General features: G+C 48.7%; 1 protein-coding gene and 1 pseudogene across 1 annotated transcript in view; one reads left to right on the forward strand and one right to left on the reverse strand.

The window, feature by feature from the left end:
- The first annotated feature begins 4,998 nt into the window (after nucleotides 1-4,998).
- The window catches only part of PDCD10 (programmed cell death 10), a 44,089-nt gene continuing 34,520 nt past the window's right edge, over nucleotides 4,999-14,567 (forward strand). Inside the window, exon 1 of the mRNA XM_040986395.1 lies at nucleotides 4,999-5,143. The gene's annotated coding sequence lies outside the window, so the exon portion shown is untranslated. The remainder of the gene's footprint in view (nucleotides 5,144-14,567) is intronic.
- On the reverse strand, nucleotides 9,422-9,995 carry LOC121160519 (annotated as a pseudogene).

Consider the following 14,567-nt stretch of genomic DNA (forward strand, 5'->3'; position numbering starts at 1 on the left):
AGAATAAAGCCAAAGGAAGACTAACCGTCAGTTCCAAACCAATGTATAACAAGCAGCATGCTGCATAATGCATGTGAAACAGCAAGCAAAAGACAGTATCTGTTTCTAGTCATTTCACCAGAGTGAACTAAATAGTGAATTAGAATGCTCAGGTCTTACAATCATAAGAAAATATACTGAAATCTTCAGTTTATCACTACTCAGATCAATTTCTCGTGGAAGATCAAATGCAAAAACTAGTAAATGCCCAATTCCACATTTGATTAAAATCATTCTGACATCTTTCCTTATAGGGTGGGGAGAAGTGAGTAGAGAAAAGGAAGGGCAAACTCGGTTCTATTATGATGAAGTCTGCTTTCTGAAGGTAACCTTTGCGACAGGTAGCAGCTGCAGCAACCTGGGCTTCCCCAGCCAGATCCTGCAGCCCTAGGGTGTTGCGAGTGTCAGAGCTCTTTCCTCTCACCCAAGCTCAGAGATGAAGTTAGGGTTACTGACATGCAGAGCTGTGTTAAGTCCTCCCAGTCCCCACATCCTGAATATAATTTTGCTCAATCAATATTTTTACAAAAGCTACATGGAACAGGACATTCTCAGACGGACTAATGCACAGTAATCTTTCTATGAGGTCAACTGATTCTGGTACATCAAAGCGCAAAACATATCCAGGTGAACATGAGCAACTGCTGGCTACTAATTCAGCCAGTCATTACCCCCAGTGTGACATAAAATGCTCAAGAGCAGCCAGAGAGAAGACTCACATGGTCTCTCAGCAGTTAATAACTTCCCTATGGAAAATGAAGTTCCCAAACTTTAAGCATTAATTTCTGTAAATAATAAAGATTAAGACAAAACAAAGCTCTTCTCTGTGTATAACAGGTCATCTTGCATCCTATAATCAAGGAAGAGAGGGAAAAAAGAAAAGGCAAGGAAACCGACAAAACAGAAAAGGAAGCAACTTCGGCTTTCACTGTTTGGTTCAAGTATCTCTGTTCCTAAGGAGGAAAACATCACTTCGGCCTCTTTTCTATTTTCTAAATAATGTTTAAATTAGCAGTAAATAGAAGCAATCAGGATCCTTAAGACTGTAATAGCCTACAGTTACTCAAAATCAAAGGAATTAATATTAGCCTGCATACAGCTAAACTGAAAAGGTAGGATAATGTCTGCAACTATGGGATTTAGTCTCCGGAATGAAGAGGGTGCGGACTCACTGCCTACATTTCACAGAGAATATCACATCTTGTTTCCTTCTTGTTGCAGGTCTATTTCTCAGCTTTCCTCACATCTACCCTCCTGTCTCCTCTTACAAAAACCATATGAATTTGAACCCTTCTATCTCCTTCCTTTCTGCTGCCTGCATCAGTGAGTCCTCCTGCTAGAAACCTATACCACCCGGTTATTATTACTCCTTCAGTTTGGAGTGAGAATTTTAAACTGAAAGCCAAATCCAAGGTACAACGCAATTTCAAATTAACCAAGACTTGGCTAAAGAGCATCCAAGCAATTTCTGTACTTTGCTGCATCTCTTTCTCAACATATCATATATTCATTGATACCAAATACAACAGCAAAAATGAACAGATATGTAAACATGCTTTGAACATAGGTAGTATTTTATATTACAAACTGGCATGTCAGGAGCTTCTCAAAGGCAACCAAGAGAAGCTAAAAATGAATGGGAACATCAAATAAAATCAGTCAAGAGTTTAAAATAATAAACAAATGCCCAAGCACCACAAGCTGCCACTTTAAGTCTCACATTCAAACAGGATGATCTATTCTCCAAAATGATACAAACCCACTGTCTCTGACACACTAAACAGTACCAAAACTTCAGGAACAGGTGAAAAATTCAGTGCTCTGTTACCACAAACCGACTCCTTTCTGAGGAGCTACTGCTCTTTCGGGTAGCTCAGAGCAGAAGACTTATAAATAATGGGGATTCAAAGTCCACCTCAGTCTCAGCATTTCTGATACATTCTATCCATTTGCAGGCTTATTAATTAATTCTCAGCACAACTCTTTGAAAGGTGTCTTTTAACAAAGGCTCTGAAAGAACTCCAGTGCTAGTGTTCATCATTATCATTATCAAATGAAGGTAATAAGCTGGTGCCAATCTATACTCAATTTTGCAAAATGAATCAGTGTAGACAGGGAAAAAAGCCAGACTCTGAACCAGGACATTCCACTGGATTAGGACTAACTAGGGCAGACCCAATCCTTTCCAAGCCTCATTACACCCTGGGACCCAAATGTGCCTAGCAAAATCATCTCAGACTCACACCAGCTGTGCGTATTGGAAAGCTTTTCTAGTGATGCAGCAAAGATGAAGCCCGATTCCTAGCATGGCTGCTAAGTGTAGTGGCTAGTGTTGCTTTTTGCCTTCTAAGCACTTGGCTGCTTCTAACACTGGCCCTGCGCGCTGCGGACAATCTTGGAGCAGCTACCTTGTGAAGAGCTGCTTGCCTGCGGGAGGGCTGAAGGGACTCAGCTAGTCAAGAGTAGCACCAAGAGGGGCTGAACTTCACACGATGCAGACAATTCGGATGAGTCAGTTCTTTCTAAAAAGGAATTTCGTGTACATCACAAAAATACTATTAAAAATCCTGAGTAAAGGAGGAAAACACGAAAAGAGAAGATCATTACTCCATTATATCGACTATATGAAAGCACGTCCAGACAAATGCCCACGGAGCCCGTGAAGGCATTTCAGTGCTGGGCACTGCGCTGCGCTAGCTCGCCTGCTCCAGAGCTGCCTTAGCTGGGGGCTCTGCAGCAGAAGCCAGGCGGAAACGAGTCCAGGACGGACCCTAGGAGCTTGCCCTTGCTGCAACGCCCAGGGCCGGGGCACTTTTCATCCTTACCTAGTATCCTTACAACGTATTTCCATCCGGAGGTACCAGGACCACATTCCAGCGAAGACACGCACTGGTTAATAGCAAGAATAAACTCCTCTTTCACAGCACAAGCTGTGCTCTAACCCTGTACCCATCGTTTAACACGTCCAGCGCATACTCACTGAACAGAGAAGCCCCTCCGACGGCTTCCCCGTCCTCCAGTGTTTGAAACCCGCACACACTTCAGCAGGCACAGAGGGGCAAACCAGGGCAGCACAGCCCGTCCCTGCTGGAGGCCCACTCCAGCTCTTTGTTCCCCCAGCCCAGACGCGCTGCAAGGAAGACTGAGGACCCATCCATGGAACCCATCCTTCACGCTATCGCTGGCCGCAGTTCCACTTGCGCCAGGCGCGGGACCCAGCACCTGCCGGCGGCCCTGGCCAGGTCGCGGGACAGCCGCACCCGCAGCGGAGCCGCGGGCAGCGGAGGAACGCAAAGTTATTTGCCAGCCAGGCAGTTCCGAAGTGACTCGCCTGGCGACAGGTTTTTTTTTTCCTTTCCCCAGCCGCGCAGCGGGCGGAACCAGCGCCCTCATCAGCAGGCTTCCCTGCGGCTGGAGCCCCCCGCCCCCAAGCACATTTCAGTTTCCAGCATCCAACTCAAACCCCGAAGCCGAGCCACGCCTCTCCCGGCGGGGTCCAGCCACCGCCGGCTTTTTCTCCGCACTCTCCGACGGTGCACCTCTCGGCCCGGACAGCGTCCCTGCGGAAGGCGGCCGAGCCGTGCCCGGCGCCAGGGCCGGGAGACACGCCGCGTCCCCGGCGGGGCCCCGCGCTTACCTCCCGCACACCTGCAGCCGCGGCGGACGGCGGGCACGGAGCTCCGCTCGCTCGCTCGGCCCTGCCGGGAAGCGACGGCGCAGGCGACACCGGGCCTCCCCGGCCGCCCAGGCCCCGCCCCTGCCCGGCGCCGGCCAATGGGGCGGCCGCTGCCGGAGCTGGGGGCGGGACCGCCGCCGAGGGAGCTGCTGCCCTCTCCCCGCGCGGCCCGGCCTGAGGGGGCCGTCAGATAAGGGGCCCCGGGCTGAGGGGGCCGTCAGATAAGGGGCGCCCGGGGCTGAGGGGGCCGCTCCTCTGCCCCGGTACTGAGGTGTACGCCCGGCCGGGGCGTCCCGTTCTGAGGAAGCCGCTCCCCTCTCCCCTGGTACTGAGGTGAACGCCCGGCCGGCGCCCCCCGGCCTGAGGAAGCCGCTCCCCTCTCCCCGCGCGGCCCGACCTGAGGAGGCCGTCAGATAAGGGGCGCCCGGGGCTGAGGGAGCCGCTCCCCTCTCCCCTGGTACTGAGGTGAACGCCCGGCCGGGGCCCCCCCGGCCTGAGGAAGCCGCTCCCCTCTCCCCGCGCGGCCCTGCCTGAGGAGGCCGTCAGACCAGAGACGCCCCGGCCTGAGGAAGCCGCTCCCCTCTCCCCGCGCGCTCCGGCCTCAGGGGGCCCTCAGATAAGGGGCGCTCCGCGCTGAGGAGGCCGTCAGACCAGAGACGCCCCGGCCTGAGGAAGCCGCTCCCCTCTCCCGCGCGCTCCGGCCTCAGGGGGCCCTCAGATAAGGGGCGCTCCGCGCTGAGGAGGCCGTCAGACCAGGGGCGCCCCGGCCTGAGGAAGCCGCTCCCCTCTCCTGCTACTGAGGGGACCGTCAGGCCGGGGCCGCCCCGTTCTGAGGAAGCCGCTCCCGCCGCGGGGCGCCCGGCTCTGAGGAAGCCACTGGGTCTCTTCCTCATCTACGGGCGCCCCTCGCTCAGCTCCGCCTCACACCTGCACTTGCGTCCCGCCCCGCCGGCTGCCTGGGCGCCCGCACGCCCCCGCCTTCGCCTCTCCCGCGAGGCACACCCATCCTGGCCGCCTCAGCCCGGGCCCCCGCCCGCTTCCGCCCGCCCGGCCGGCTCTGCGCGCTGATTGGCGCAGGTGAGCGCTGGCCCCGCCCTTCCTCCCCGCTGCGCGCCCCTCGCTCCCCGCCCCACCGCCTCCCCCAGAGGCCCGAGCGGCCCCTGCCATTGGCTGCAAGAGTCCCCGCCTATCGCCTCAGGCCGCCCCGCGCGGCCTACCGGGAAGTGTAGTCCGCCGGGCGCGGGCACAGCCGACGACGCCTGCGAGCGAGACTACGAGCGCCCACAGGCCCTTGCGCCGCTCCGGCTGGGCAGGATTCCGGACAACGCCTGGTTCCTCTCGGGTCCTTCCGGCGTCGCCGGAGTGAATTGATCCGGGAGTTGGAGAGGGCTCCGGAGGTGGGAAGTGAAGGCAGCGGCTGAGGTGCCGGTAAGCCGCGGGCTGCGCGTGGGGCCGGCGAGGCTGGGGGCGCCCTGGGGCCGCGGCCGGGCGGCTCGGGCCCTCCTCTGCCCGGCGGGGCGGCGGGGCGGCCGGGGCGGCGAGCGGGGCCCTGTGGGCGTCCGCGGGCTGACCCCGCGCGGGCGGCGTGAGGCGGCTGTGTGGACGCCGCGCGCCTCCCGGGGGTCTGCCCTGGGTGGGCGCGCGGGGCGAGGGCGGCCCGGCCCGTGGGTCCCTTCCCGGCCCCGGGAGGGCCGAGGGCGGATGTGTGTGGGGTGGGGTCCCCCGGGCCGCGGCGGGGGAGGCGGAGGGGTCAGGCCCAGGGCGGTGGTGACACCTCTGTGGAGACGGGGCGGGAGCCTGGGCCGGAGGGGCTGCCCAGGGTGTGTTTACTGCTGCGCTGGTCTCAAAGTGCTTCCACGTCAGGATGCTGATGAAGACATCGAGAAAATGCGCGACGGGCCAAGGTCACACAGGTGCGGACCTGGAGGCCGGCTCGTGCATCTCGGGACGGGGCAGGAAGTGGCCGAGTCATAGGGCTCGATGTGCTTGTGGCTGCGGGAAGGGTGGCCAGCAAGCCTGGGCTGCGATTGCTTTGTGGAGCAGCCCCTGTGCCCCTCGGGAGAGGAAGGATCCCTCCGTGGACGGAGGGTGTGCACGACAGCCGCGTTTCCCGGCGCCCCCGGCCGGCCGTCCCCTTCTGCCCGGGTGCTTGTGGGCTCTCCTGTTGGGACAGTAGGCAGGGCTGCCCTTCACGGGAGCTCCGGCTTCCCCCACATACCGCAGCGTCAGGGAGAGGTCAGTGTGCCTGCTACTGGGCAAGAACCACTGCCTTTTCTTGCAGGTAACATTTTTTTTTGTTTGAAATCCATTTCCTTTTCATTATTTGATTCTCCTATGTGTGTGTGCTTATAAATAGTAAAGTCAGGATCCTACATATTTTAAGTTTCTGTCAACAACATTATCTGTGACTTTTAAATTATTCCTATTTACGTTACAAATGATAAATACGTAATATATTATTCAGAGCCGAAAACGCTATACTGCTTCTAGGCTCAGCTTCTGGAAACTTTTGGTTATGACTGGATACGTAGCTCATCAGAATTACTACTGAACAACTTTTTTTTAAATGGAAACATAGCAGTGTGTACATTCATGTTTTAACATTAAGTTTACATCCATAAAGATAGCTAATTGTAGTTATTAGATGACCTGTTATATGAGTTGATCATTCAAATGCATTGTATTTTAAATGCCGTAATTATTAATATGCGTAATTTCTAAGTGCAGAAACACTTTCTGGAATCAAAGGTATGGCAGTCCCATGTAAGGGAAGTTCAGGTACTCTGGAAATGGACAAAACTTGTATTAATGAATAGAGAGGGAAGTCTGATGTTACAAACTGAACTAAAATCTGGAGTAACTAGTACTGTGAGCCACCCAGTCCTTGAGCAAAGCAGTTGAGCTGCCAGGCTGTGACAGCGCAAACAGTGGCAGAGTGCGTGGCGTCCAGTGGTGCTAAGCTAATAGAGTGACAGTTTTTGGTAGCCCTGCGCAGCAGCAGGGAGTGCTGGTAGAGAAGGAGCAGCGCTGTGCTTGGTAGGCGGCAGTGCAGGTGTGTGCTGTGTTGGGGACGGGCCGAGTGGGTTCTTCAGACTTGTGCCGGGCATTGTGTGCTGATGTGCATTGTGGAAGGCAGGGGCTGAATGGAGTGTGCTGCGTCTGTGCGTGTGGTTTGCTTTACCGTGAACTTTCCTTTACTGCTGAGGTTTATTTGCGTTTGATAATTCACCGCTGCAGGAGTGTCCTGATGGCGTTTGTCTTCCCTTGGTTGTCTTGTAGCCATCTGCAGGAGGGCTCAGATCGCTTACGAATCTGCACGTTGGAGACTTGGAAGAGTTCACAGAGGGATGTGTCCACATTTGCCATCATTTAGGGGTTTACAGGAGCCTTTGTCAGCTCGGAATGTCATCTCTCAGAGGACGTGGGGTGACTTTGAGCTGTGCCTCTCTTAAGGACTATCCTGTGTAAGAAGAGAGGCTGTCTTACGTTTGTCCTTGTAGTCTTCCGTAGCTGGCATAGTTGGAGTGCCTTTTTAAAGAGAGAATAGGCTCAGTTGGGTTGACTTGTTCAAGGTCATGGGGTTAGTAACTGCATGACACAGGTCTTCTCGCTGGGCAGCTTTAATATTGTGGAACGAGACTGAGTTTCTTTAAATTGTTTCATGTATGTGAGAGAGAGGGAGAGAGAAGACAGCATAACAATGCAATTGGCATCTCTGCTCGCAGTGATGCTCCCTGTCCTGTGGCTGCCCAAGCCTTTCCCTTACTGGCTGCCTTGGGTCTTCACTGACCAGCTTTGCACATGCTTTGCCTCCTGGTGGTCTGAATTTTGCTCTTTTCAAATCTTGACTGAGCCATGGGCCATTTTTACCTTGTGCCTTAGAAGTTACTCTTCAAGGAGTTTTCCTTGACCTCTGGCCACTCCTCTCCAAATGCGCAGGCGGTCTCCCTGGTATCCATGCTGTTTTTTATGCTCCTTTGTGGCTTCATTACAAGAGGAATTGAATTATTGCTGCATTTCTTTGGTAAATGTTTGTCTCACTTACTAGTGTATGAACTGAGCAGGCCTCTCTTCATTTGTTGTGTATCTTACTCCACTACCTACGTGGTACCTGGCTCAGGGTAAGTGTTCAGTCAATATTTGCTGAGTGAAGGAGTGTATTCATTCACAGTGGTTCTGTCACTTTAGCAGGAACAGGAATTCAGAAGAGAAAAGGCTCATTGGCGTCCTACCTACAGGAAGGCCTGAGGAACACGCGAGCGCCTGAACCAAAGCTTGAGAAAGTTAGGAGAGATACAAAGGAGTCTTGATATTTAATATGAACTGTAGAAAGATGCTTATTTTTTGGAGGTTTGTGGTAGGATAAGGAACTTTCTGTGTGGAAATGATGATGCTTCCCCTCCCCCCCCCTTTTTTTAAAGGTTTATTTATTTTTTTGGAAAGTCAGAAATATATAGAGAGGAGGAGAGACAGAGAGGAAGATCTTCCGTCCGATGATTCACTCCCCAAGTGAGCGCAACGGCCGATGCTATGCCGATCCGAAGCCAGGATCCAGGAACTTCTTCCTGGTATCCCACACAGGTGCAGGGTCCTAAAGTTTTGGGCCGTCCTCAACTGCTTTCCCAGGCCACAAGCAGGGAGCTGGATGGAAAGTGGGGCTGCTGGAATTAGAACCGGCACCCATGTGGGATCCTGGCGTGTTCAAGGCGAGGACTTTAGCCACGATGGTTTTCCCCTTATTTCTTCATGATTTTGCTTTGTTTTTAGCCATACTCTCTTTGTGTTAGTTGTACCTTTAACATCACTTGCTTGCTTTTCTAAGAAGACTTTGTAAAATCGAATAATTCTTGTTTCAGACAAAGTTATGCTTTTGAAAATTGCATAAACATCCAGTAAATTTTAAGATAGTGTATTATTCATATGAAATCAAGAGGTTTGGATGGCAAAAAGAACATGATTCTAGAAACATACAAACTCAATTTCAAGATGAAGTTTTGCCTGGCTCTGGCTTGGAGAGCAGATTTCGTCTGTTGCCTTAGCACAGTCGTGACGTGGGAGAACCTCAGAAGCCCTGAGTGACTCTGGCCTTCTGTACGCCGAGGGGTTCTCTGATTGACTTTTATACAGCGTCCTCCAAAAGTGATGGTTGGTGTTTGGCTTTAAAAGTTGATTCTGATGCTAGATTTTGCTACTGAATGTTAGTCTTTACCAAGTCTTAAACTTATTTTTTTTTCTAATAAACAAAATTGTATTTACTTAGAAGCGTTGAGAATGTGAACAGAGCAGTTGCAAGTTTGTGCTTTGCAATTACAGAGTGGTACTCAGTTAACAGAACAACAATTATTTTGTGTAAGCTGCATCAGAGACAACTGAAGATGAAAAACTACCATCCCCATGTAGAACTAATTTGTGCTGTGCACCAGCAAGAACCTGCTTTACATTTCCATGCCAGTTTACAGCCCGCCTACTGTACCAGGCAAGGTTAGTGGCTATTGAAAATACCACCAGAACAGGGCTATCTAAAGACACATTCGGTAGTGTGTTGTCTATACAAAAAAAGACACTGTGAGGTTTAAAAACAAATTTTACACAGCCTTACATTTCATTTTTTTTTTTCTTTAAAAGGAATGAGTTGTGTACAGGGGGGGTTAAATGCTTTATACACTTGGACTTAGCCAAAAGGCCGAGAAGCAATGGTTAAATGCTTTATAGAGAAGGAAAAAACTGCACTAGAACCAACTTATCATCACCATTATCTTCATCTTCCTCCTTTTCCTTCTTTTTCTTGCTCTTTCAGCCGTGACAACTTCCTTTTCGGCTGCATCAGGTTTTCCTTTAGTTCGGTATGTGGCAATACCCTTCTCGTACTCCTTCAGCTTGGCAGCCTTCTTGTAAGCCTGCTTGGCGGCGGCGGCAGTGTTATTCCACATCTCTCCCAGCTTTTTGCAACATCACCAATGGAGAGGTCAGGGAGCTGCCCTTTGATTTTTGGACGATACTCAGAACAGAACAAGAAAAAGAACGAAGGAAGCCTCTTGGGTGCATCGGGATCCTTGAACTTCTTTTTTTGTCTCCCCTTTAGGAGGGATATAGGTTTTCATTTCTCATAACAAGCTTTGTCTGCCTTTGCCATGTCTTCAAATTTCCCCTCTCCTTATCAGACATGGTCTTCCACCTCTTTCAGTACTGCTTCGAAAACTCAGAAGTTGACAGAAGCATCTGGGTTCTGCTTCTTGGGATCCTCCAGGCAAGTTTGCACGAAGAATGCATATGATGACATTTGCCTCTCGGCTTTTAGGATCTCTTTTTCCCGTGGGTAGTTGTTGTTCCTCTGCGAGGCACAGAGTTGCCCAGTGTCCGTCCAGCACTCACTTGCCCTGGCGCTGTCTCTGTGGAGCTCAATGTACTACCAAACTTCAACTTTCTTAAAAGTCAGTTCTGCTATCTGGGTCATGTTTACAAACTTCATGTTTTTATATTATAACCAGTCTGTGGAAGATAGAACTAACCTTTATATACATACGTGTTTGGATTATTAAGATGAATATGCTGGATAATGTCCCTAAGGATTTTAAACCAGTTCACTGATAGATAATTGCTTTCCTGTAATAGAAACGAAAACTGAGATCGAAGTTCAGTCTTGTGATTGATTGTATCATAAGTGCCTTTTTAATGTTGAAGTTGTAACCAGAAGGCTTTTGCTTTAGGGCTTTATATTCTTGCATGAACACACAATATAAAAAAGAAACCAAAGCACCTTTATTTTAGCAGTTAGAAGAAAATATATTTCATGGGGTAAACTGTGGTTGGTGTTGTGTTTTTGTCTCTCTGAAGATATTTTCTCAGTTAATCTTCAGAATTACATATAACAGGATGCATTTGTGACACTAATATATTTTTCAGTATCACCCTTCCATTTTTTTTAAAGATGTATTTATTTATTGTTGGAAAGGCAGATATACAGAGAGGAGGAGAGATACAGAAGATGATCTTCTGTCTGATGAGTCACTCCCCAAGTGACCACAATGGCCAGTGCTACGCCGATCTGAAGCCAGGAGCTTTCTGGCTCTCCCACGTGGGTGCAGGGTCCCAAGGCCTTGGGCTGCCCTCAACTGCCCTCCCAGGCCACAAGCAGGGAGCTGGATGGGAAATGGAGCTGCTGGGGTTAGAACCAGCGTCCACATGGGTTCCTGGTGTGTTCAAGGCAAGTACTTAACTGCTACGCTATCACGCTGGGCCCCACCCTTCCATTTTTAATCTGAATAACCATGTTCTTACGTACCTAAAAAGGACTCAATTTCATTTTTGTACAATTGCCTAGAATCAAATGTTGCTACAGGGATTAACAGAGAGAGGACAGGGGAATGAAGGAAGGAAACAGAGGATTTTGTTAGCGAACTGAGAAGTTACTGGGTAAAAGGAGGAGAAAATATTCAGTAGTCATCACTGCCACTTGGCTGCGTTGAGTTTCAGTTGCGTAGTGCTAATCCTTTGGTTTGCTCACTTGCTGAGTGTATAGTATGTGGGAAATTGTCGTAACTGCGCCAGAAAGCTCTGCAGGCCGGTCTGATTCTTGCTGCACGCCAGGCCTGATGCTGAGGATCATAAATGATGTCATGAATTCTTGCAACAGTCCTGTGAGGTAGAGCATGATGGTCCCCGCCCGGTCTGTTATGAGGAAGCTACGAAGAGGTTAAGGGACTTGGCCAAGGTCACAAGACCAGAAATTGCTTGGGTTAGGACTTGTTTGGGCTGCTAACTCAGGAGAGCACGGTTTTAGTTATTATAGTGAAAATGATGTCAGTGATTGAATTCCTTTGGAAGCCAGTTAACTTTAGTGCTGCAACCGCTGTTGACAAACAATTGTAACGTAGATAATTTTTCTTTAGTATCGAAATAGGTTAGTCTTTTAATGCTATGTGAAATATTTGGCTTGTTGCTCATAACGTATACCAATTGCAGTTGGAGTCGTGGCCTCTGGTGTCAGCTGTTAACAGTCACGGGCTGTCCTCCTGGGCAGTGAGAGGAAGTAGGTCCACGGGCCTTACCTTTCTCATTCTAGAACTGGTGCGATGTAGCATCACTTATCTACTTCATTATTTTTCCTTTTTGTCTTCTACAAAAACATACATCTGTTGAAGTTGTAGAAGTTAGGTGAGTGTATGATGTGACACGGAATCTTACACAACACAGCATCCTGACGTGCCACTCCATGTCTTTGCTGGCTGTTCACTGCAAGGCTGCACATCCTCCAGGGCCTAGACTACAAATGACTTTTCATCATTGCATCTTCAGCTGACATCATCACTATGCTACATGCTAAGAAATAAAGAAATGGAAAAGTATTGCTCTTGATGGAATTTATTTCTTACTAGAGACAAAAAGAAGGGGATGAAAATCCGTTGAATGGCAGTTAACCATTCTCATTTGGTGATTTGGGGCCATAGCTCATGAAAAATTTGCATTCTGGTCCCACTTTGAAATACTTCTCTTTCTGACTCAGCCATTGGCTCTTGGGTTGGAATAACCTGGAACCCAACTGACGTAGAAATCAAGGAATGCTAAACTCCTATGCTGTTAGACTCTTGCAGCGTCTCAGACTTAGAGGTTACTGCCACAGAAGCCAGTAGGCAAAGGTAAATGAGTCAGACACAGCCTCTGGTCAATAACTGCTCCTTATACCACTTCAGATGGTCACGGATTGTCTTAATTCCAGAAAACTGTGAGAAAGTTGGAGTCCCTGATTCAAAATACATGTGCATTGTGATTTATCCATATTAAAATTAGCATTCTGATATTATCAAAATAAAACAGAAGAGCTCCCAGGGTTTACCTTAGTTTTGAATATACTTCCTCAGAAAATGTGTTAGACTTTTTACTAAATGAAGATTGTGGAAGGACATGTACGTACACTAGTGACATATCTCAGTTTTGGTGACTGACTGCATTTGTGTTTGAGATCATTTGGGAGCTGAAGGTGAAATTAAAGATACCATAAGACAATCTTTGCTTCACTAGCACTAAGAGTCAAATACTTGAGCTAGAGGCAGTTTTGTTATTTGGGCTCATATTTTAGCCAACATTTGAGTGCCTTGTGGTAATATATTTTTGTGCAAAAAGCATTTAATCCAGCAGTTGATGTCATGGCTCAACAGGCTAATCCACCTTCACGCGTTAGTACTCTGTGTAGGTGCTGGTTCGTGTTCCGGCTGCTCCACTTCCCATGCAACTCCCTACTTGGGACCTGAGAAAGCGGTGAAGAGTGGCTCAAGTGTTTGGGACCCTGAACCTGCATGGGGGATCTGGAGAAAGCCCTTGGCTCCATGTTTTGGAGCAGCTTAGCTCCAGCTGTTTGGGCAGTGAACCAGCAGGTAGAAGATCTTTCTGTCTCTGTCTCTCCTTTTCCTGCTAAATCTGTCCTTCAAGTAAAAATAAATTAAAAAGAAAACTTTGGAGGAAAGGGGATGTATGTTTCATATGCTAGATCTTAGGCAGTTAGTCAGTTAGTTGTGAAGTCAAGGAGTAGCTGTCTACTATCCAGAGCAAGTGCATGAGCTCCAGGTTGGACAGATTCCATCCGCTTTTCTTACAAGTGTGAAGAACTTAGAAATACTCCAAGGATTCAGGATTTTGTGTTTGCTGTTTGCTTCTAGGGGGTTTTAAAGGAAAGCTGTAGCATTATTGTGGAAAACTAACATAAGAAGTTGCAAAAGCTGATAAAGCAAACCTTCATTTCAAATACTGTTAGCATTATTTTACTTATGAGCTACTGAAGATTGGCAATTGTATGCACAAAGGATGAACATGTGGAAAGGAACAAATGTATATCTAACCTCGCAACTATTTTCCTCAAAATTTTGTTCAGACCAGGATTTTTAAAAATCTAGGCATACACATGCCGAAATCCCATATGGGCACTGGTTCTAACCCCAACAGCCCTGCTTCCCACCCAGCTCCCTGCCTGTGGCCTGGAAAAGCAGTAGAGGATGGCCCAAAGCCTCGGGACCCTGCACCCACGAGGGAGACCTGGAAGAGGCTCTGGGCTCCAGGCTTCAGATCAGTGCAGCTCTGGCCATTGTGGTCACTTGGGGAGTGACTCATCGGACAGAAGATCATCTTCTGTATCTCTCCTCCTCTCTGTATGTATCTAACTTTGTAATAAAAATACATCTTTAAAAATAAAAAAGCTAGCCATTGGAATAGGAAAAAATTGTGAGGATTGGCCCAGCTAGAGAGATGTGTGATCTTAAAGGTGCAGTTTCACACTATTTGAGGAGCTGTTACTACTTTGATTATTGTTGCTGATAATTGTTATTGCTGATCCTACTTCCTGTCAGCTAGTCCAGGGGTAATGAGCCCTTTGATTATCCTGTAGAGATTATCTCCTTTTACAAATTATCTCAAGAAGGTCATTGATCAGCTCTTGATTTTCTTCTGCTGACTGCTTCTGCGTCACAGCTGTCTTAAGGAAGTTGACGCATGTACATTTAGAGAATAAAGTGATTTTAATGGAGCCTGGCAAATAGTCATAAAATACATCTAATCTTCAAGTTCCTTTATATATTCTGAAACATAATTTGCTTTCAGTGATACAGATATATGTAACTTCTAGTGTGTCAAGTACTGTATGTACTATTTTTACAAATAGGGAAGAAAAGCTTCTGAGAAATATGTATGTGACCTTTATGACACTATGATAGCAATATTAGGCTATAATTGTATGTGTCATGCAGGGGCAGGTGGAAGTGAGACGAGAGAGATGGAGGGCACGATGTGTAAGGAAACACTCACTCAGCATGTTGTGTCAGAGTCGGTGCCCTAGCTTTGCTCCCCTAGTTTACAGCACATTTAT

This window comes from Ochotona curzoniae, unplaced genomic scaffold (genome assembly GCF_017591425.1).
Source record: "Ochotona curzoniae isolate NIBS_2020 unplaced genomic scaffold, NIBS_Ocur_1.0 contig_4504, whole genome shotgun sequence".
Classification (NCBI taxonomy): Eukaryota; Metazoa; Chordata; class Mammalia; order Lagomorpha; family Ochotonidae; genus Ochotona; species Ochotona curzoniae.